Source organism: Tympanuchus pallidicinctus, unplaced genomic scaffold (assembly GCF_026119805.1).
Source record: "Tympanuchus pallidicinctus isolate F22 unplaced genomic scaffold, pur_lepc_1.0 scaffold19, whole genome shotgun sequence".
Lineage (NCBI taxonomy): Eukaryota > Metazoa > Chordata > Aves > Galliformes > Phasianidae > Tympanuchus > Tympanuchus pallidicinctus.
In genome coordinates, this window is record NW_026294710.1 from 6,817,325 (window position 1) to 6,823,699 (window position 6,375).

The window sequence follows — 6,375 nt, forward strand, 5'->3', positions numbered from 1 at the left end:
GCCCCACTGTGTACTGAAACTGAACAAAAATAGTGATCCTGCCAGGCCTAGCCCTTGCTGATGGGGGTACTATTGCTCTCTGCTGGTGCAAAGGCACTGGTAATAAAACATTTCTGAATATGCCCTGCTGATGCAAACTATCTCTAAGAAAGGGAATGCTGTGGATAAGAGGCGTGTAGAGAATGGACATTCCTCATCAGGGAACATGTTGAGACTTTCAACATTAATCTTTGTTTCTGTTTTTTTAACAAGTGCCAGAAAGTCTTCATACGTGAAAAGGGAAATAGATAGGATTTATCAAAATATTTTAATTCAACCAACCAAAATGTTTTGTCAGAACTTTGAAGTTTTTACAGTTATGATATGTGAAATTACAAAAGTAAGAATGGTTTTGAAAAGGAAAAAATGTTCTCTGAAGCCCCCCAAATATTATACACATACTTTCTCTGCCTCCTGTGTCTTTTCAGAAGATTTATTTAGAAATTCAGATTACATATAATATGAAAAACACTGGCTATAAATGAACTTTAAAGTAAATGATAGTCTGCTTATTCCAAAGAAAAGGTATAAAGTATTTTATTAAGACCTAGCTTTCATTTTACTTTCATGTAGTTACTACTTACAGACTCTATTTAACTAATGGCTTTTTTTTTTCTTCCAGTGGGAGAACTGTTCACTAGTCTAAACAGAGTTGAAGCACATTAGATTAATCAACTGAGTGCATTATTTAAGAGAGTCATTATTGATTCCGTGTAAAATAAAAGCAAAGAAAGAGAGTTGTAAATAAACCTAGACGTTGTCATACACACATACATTAAAAATTCAACGGAAATTCTGCCTGTATACTAACTTTAAATACTGTTCTATTATGAATACAACATGTGAGTATCTTTTTTAAACAGAACTACTGAACAGCATTTGTATTGGCTTTTCCATAGTAGCATGATAAGGACAAAAGTGTTATCAGATCCAACTGAGCACAAGAAATAAAAAAAATCACCTACAGTACATCATTTTACTGATGTTAGGCAACCCACTAACTTTTAACTCGTGGTTAGCTCTGACATGAAGGGGAACTCCTTTGCAAATGTATCTTTATAAGTGGAACAAACATGATTTCCCCTTAAGCTGCAGCTCTTTATCACAACTACAATAAACACACAAAAACCGTGAAAATATTCTCAGTTTTAAGACATTATTTCCCTTTGTAAACCAAGCAGGATATGAAGCCTTATCATTCCTGTCTATATGTCCTGCTATCACAAAAACAGCCTCTGAGAAGTGGTGCTAGGCAGTGAATTAGTTTTGTACCTTTTGAGACAAATTCCCCAAGAACATCCCTCCTGGATGTATAATTTAATCCTACAACTTTTTGCTCCTGTGTGGACAGAATCAGCACCCCTGGGTGCACACAGTTAGAGGTTTTGCTTGTTGCATGTTCAGCGTGTACGCATTCTTGAGCCTAAGGTCTCAGATGATCTTCCCATGTGCTTATTATTAGAATTTATGATTTGTTTTTAATGGACTGTAGCAAGGCTAAGAAGCTTTCACAACGTTCATAAGCAGTGTCTCATATCCTCTGATATATATGCCACTCCTATGCTTTTAAAATGCTCTAGAAAAAGACTGCATTTATGGCAGGTTTTCTACAATGTTTTAGGATTGGGTTCAGGACATGTCATGTATCTTATAGATTATACATTAGAAGTAGAATTTATTATCTTCTCTGAGAGGCTCGCAACCTTCATTGACACTAACAAGATTTACATGTCCCAGTGGACAAAGGAATGGACTTCAGAGTCCTTAATTCAATTTATCAGAATGAGTGGCTGACTCAGAGTTGAGAAGGAACACGACCTTTTGACACTAGTTGTTTGCTTCTAGGGCCAATGTGGAAAAACTTGTGATCCCCAGGGAGAAGAATATTCTTTGAGTGTCTACTGAGTGGTCTCTCTAGCCATTTTGGCCCCAGAAGAACACAGCAGTTTCTTTTGCTGAAATGTTTCTTTTCACACTCTTAGTGACTGATGAATTTTGCTGAATCAGGGCCTTGGGAAGTATTTCATCTTCGAAGATAAGGCAGTGCAAAAAAAAGCACATCACAGGGTGATTTGTTTCCTTCTCTACACGCTGCCTATTGACAGTTCTCAAGGGAAGAGATGAGATTTTTTTTCCTCTGTTATGTTTAAAGGGGACACACTTGGATTTCCCTATCCTTCCACATGCTTCTTAGGTTACAGGGTGAAAACAGAAGGTGTAGTTAAAGAGAAAAGAGAAACAGAACTGACGGAAACACAGGCAAGGGAAATCAATTCATGTACATATATCTTGTCACTGAAGTGGTCCACATCACAGTTCAGTGGTCATGAAACTGTCCTCATGGACATCACACTTCTGAATTTCAGAAAAGTTACAGGTAATCAAGATCTAATTTATTCATTGAAATGGCTGGAGTAATGATTAGTAATCAATCAGTAGAAAAAATGCGACCTTGCAGAAGCCCTCTCAGCAATATTTAAGTCTGATGCCCAGTGCTTCATGCCGTTTATGTAACAGATGGATTGAAAGTCAGTGCAAGCTCCATGCATGAAAAAAATGATCCCACACAGCTCATTCAGCTAGATTTACAGCTCTAAAGAAAACAAAGCTACTTTCTTGATACAAAAGATTGTTAAGTTTTGGATGCCAATTTCAAATTAAGGTGAATCGTTCAAATATTCGTGGACTACCAGAGCTACAGGTAAACTACTATAATAATGGTACCAAGTAAAAACAATTTAAAGGCAATGCTGTAAAGTCTAGGAGTTTCTGAGAACTCCTTCAGGAGGTTAATGTTGTCTATAGAAGAGTCTGAAAAGTAAGCAAAAATCATAAATATTCTACTCAAGAAATCTTGTTTTTTCCAACACCTGGAAGACCCTATACACAAAATGGATGCCACAGGAACGTAGGAATGAGAATTAAACAAAATTAGAAATGCAGTTCCTGAAACAAGGAGCTCAAAGACAGTTACAAAAGAGTGTGGTGTTCAACACAGTGATATCTTCTCATTTGATCCCATTGGAAAACATACGCATTCCTAGAGATCATCTGAAAAACAGGGCAGGGGTCATATAACTAGTCTGATATAACTACTACCTCAGTGTTTGAGTATATGCCAAATACACTGTGCTTGAATTCTTGTCATGGGCAAAGAGAGGACTGTATCTTACACCCGAAGCCAGGATTTTATTGTTAAATCTCATTTAACTACGTAACCAAGATACAGAAAACAGTTAAAGCTACTAGCCTGAATGAAGTTTAAAAATTTGTTTTGAAATTACATCTAATGAGCAACGCTACATTTAAAGGCTGTGACGACATCCCTCTCCTCGATCTAATGCTTTTTCTTTGGTGCTGCATTTACTGCTCCACTGCTCCACTTGCTACATTCACCTCTCCATCTACTAAAGCTTTCTTTTTTCTTTTTTTCCCAGGGATAATAAGCGTGACAGAAAGCCATCATCCTGAAATACTTGTTTGAAGATTATGATTTTCATGCAGGGGATTTCTCCTCTTTGCTAGGAAAAATGCGGTATTGATGTTAAGTGTTTCCTCCTCACTCTAGGGACAACTTGGTTGCATTTTTATATGTTTGTTAATGTGTACTTACCCTGACTTTTCTTCTGTAGTTTTCAACTCTTATATTACATCTAAATTTACTATATGTGGCAGGATTTATATATGAGACACTTGGCTTTTTTTGTTATCCCTACAAGTGCTGTTGCACAGTTCCTAGGATTGCAGTATCTTCTCTAATGACTAATTGAGAGTCCTGGGGCCTTTATCACACTATACCTTCATAATGCTCAGTCATTAATCTAGAGATTCAGGGGTCATTCTACATAGCATAATTAATTGCTACACCAATTTACACAAGAACTTTTAGCTATAGGCATTACATCAATATGAAGATAAGAAAAATGAAAACAAATGAGGGAATAGACACCTGATCACTGGACAATAGCTGTTAGAGGTAAACAAGCTGAAACAAAGCTACAAGCTGGCTGAGACCAGTCTACATAAAACCTGACAAGCACTCAGGACTGTATTAACTTAATACAAAGCCTGTGGCTTGTTATCAGCAACAACGATACTGTATTTACCTGGGGCTACACAGGACACTCTAAGGTGGAGTAGAAATTTCAAGGGATCCAGTCCATTTTTTTTTTTTAACAGTTTAATGATCAATTTTGCATCTCTGAAATACACAGCATTTAGACTGAAATTTAGGGTGAGAGCTGAAGACAAGTTTAGAGTTTAGACATGAACAGTTTTGAGAAATCTAAATTCTCAGTGAATTATTGTGAACTCTGAGAAAAATGGAAAGGACAAATAGATTAGAATACTACTTTATCTTCTGTCATTCGCATCTCAAGGACCAGACCTGATTTCTAGCTAGAATAGGTTTAAGCTAGGAATGGGGTTAGAACCTGGGAAAGTATAGGCTGAGAAGCCCAGTTTTCTGCTGCATCTTATAGGTCATTTGGAGTAGGGAAAGGAATTAGTGTTATCTTAATGAAAAGTGTCTTCTTTACTCTTTGTTGGTTCCTGTCTCATGTCCACATTTACATTTTGGAATGAGGTAGGACTGAGACCAGAATTACAATTAGGGCTTTGGAAAGCACAGGATCACAAACCCAAGTTCTGCCTATGGCAAAAACACAAAAAACATATGTTAAATGAATGTTTTCCCTCTTCCTTCTCCCTCCAAAATACAGCTAGTTTATTGCAGTCATCCTTCTATCTTATGTTTTGATCTTGCTGGGGAATTCAGAGTTTGGGTCACTGTGTGCTGACAGCCAGGGTAGGCTTCAGCACTAAGAGTGCCTGTCAGGGCAGATCTGGCGTTGCTATTCATGTGTTGGTGCCTGAAAGTGCTCGGAGTCTCTGAAGTGAATTCACAGATAGTGGACTCGGGCACTCAGTGCATGAGACAGCCTGTTAGCAACCCAGGTCTCTGCCGGGATGACCCAGCTCCAGAAAGCACAAGTGCATCGGGCTGCACCCTCACTGTGCTGTCACATGCAGACAAGCTGTTCTCCTTTTCTTTAGTGGTTCTGTTCACAGATCTCTCCATAAATTAAAAATAATGACCAAAATTGCCAACAGGACACTGAGCTCCTTCTCCCTGCGTTTTCCCTGCCTGCCTGAGCCAAGAAAGGATTGAATCGGAAGAAAGCGGAGGTGGTGCCGGCCAAACAGAATCTCAAGGGCTGTCGGCCCGCGCCCTAGCGGTGTTATGGCGTCCCCTGGCGGTCGTGCCTGGCGCCGCTCACGTCTGCGGGCGGAGCGAGACGCGGCGGAGCGGGCCGCCATGCCGGGGCGGTCCTGGAGCAGCGCCAGGATGGAGTTGCATTGTGGCCGCCCTCTCTCAGCGTTGTGACCCTAGGCACGGTTGTGACCCGTGCGGAGCTCTAGCGGATGAGTTCACAGTTCGAGCACCTTGGGCTCCTCTGGTATAATCACTATAATCACTAATACATATTTTTAACTCCGAGTTGCTCTTTGTTAACTTGATTTTCTAAGTCGCCCTTGAGCAGATGCAGGGATCCCCTAGCCTGCCTGCTGTGGTGAGCGCATTCCCCAGTGTGAGTTGTCAGTTGTCACCGCCTCCTTGGCAAAGTGCGAACCAATGTGCCGCAGCGGTTGTCGACGGCATAAATAACACCCTTAAAAGTGAGAATGAAGTGATTATTTGGGGTTTAGCCACCTGTTCTAATTGAGCTGGCACCAAAGTGGGATGCGCAGTCCCAGCCAGCAGCTCTCCCCGGCTGAGCCATGTCTGAGATCATTGGCTTTACTGGGAGAACTTTGGGGCTGGGGATGGCTGGGCTCGAAATAAACCTCTTCCTGAGGTAAAGAGAAGCACATCAGTGAGTTTGCATCCACAGTCATTTCTCTTGGAGGATCACAAAGTACTGTGCTTATGTATCACTGGTTTGCCAGAAACTCAGGTTAAGGATTGAAAAATGAACAAGTCATGCCAATCACCATGTGTCAAGTGTTTCGTTTCTCCCATTGATCAGCCTGTCTTCTTACTGCGTGATATAGGATACTCAATCTGTTCAGCTTTGTATTCATCAGCTTTCAGCCTCAGTGCAAGGTCCATCTGATTCTAAAATGTTTGCTGGATATGTTTGAGAGATGTGTTTGCTTATGGGTTTGTTTCTTAAAGTTCTTGACCTTTATTATTCCACTAGGACCTTCAGAAATTAATGCTGATGCCACCACAGTTCAAATTGCTCATTTAAAATGAGATTTATTGCTGGAAATGAAACCAGAAACCTTACCATTGGAAATACAGTATTTTCAGCACAAACAAGGAATTAATCA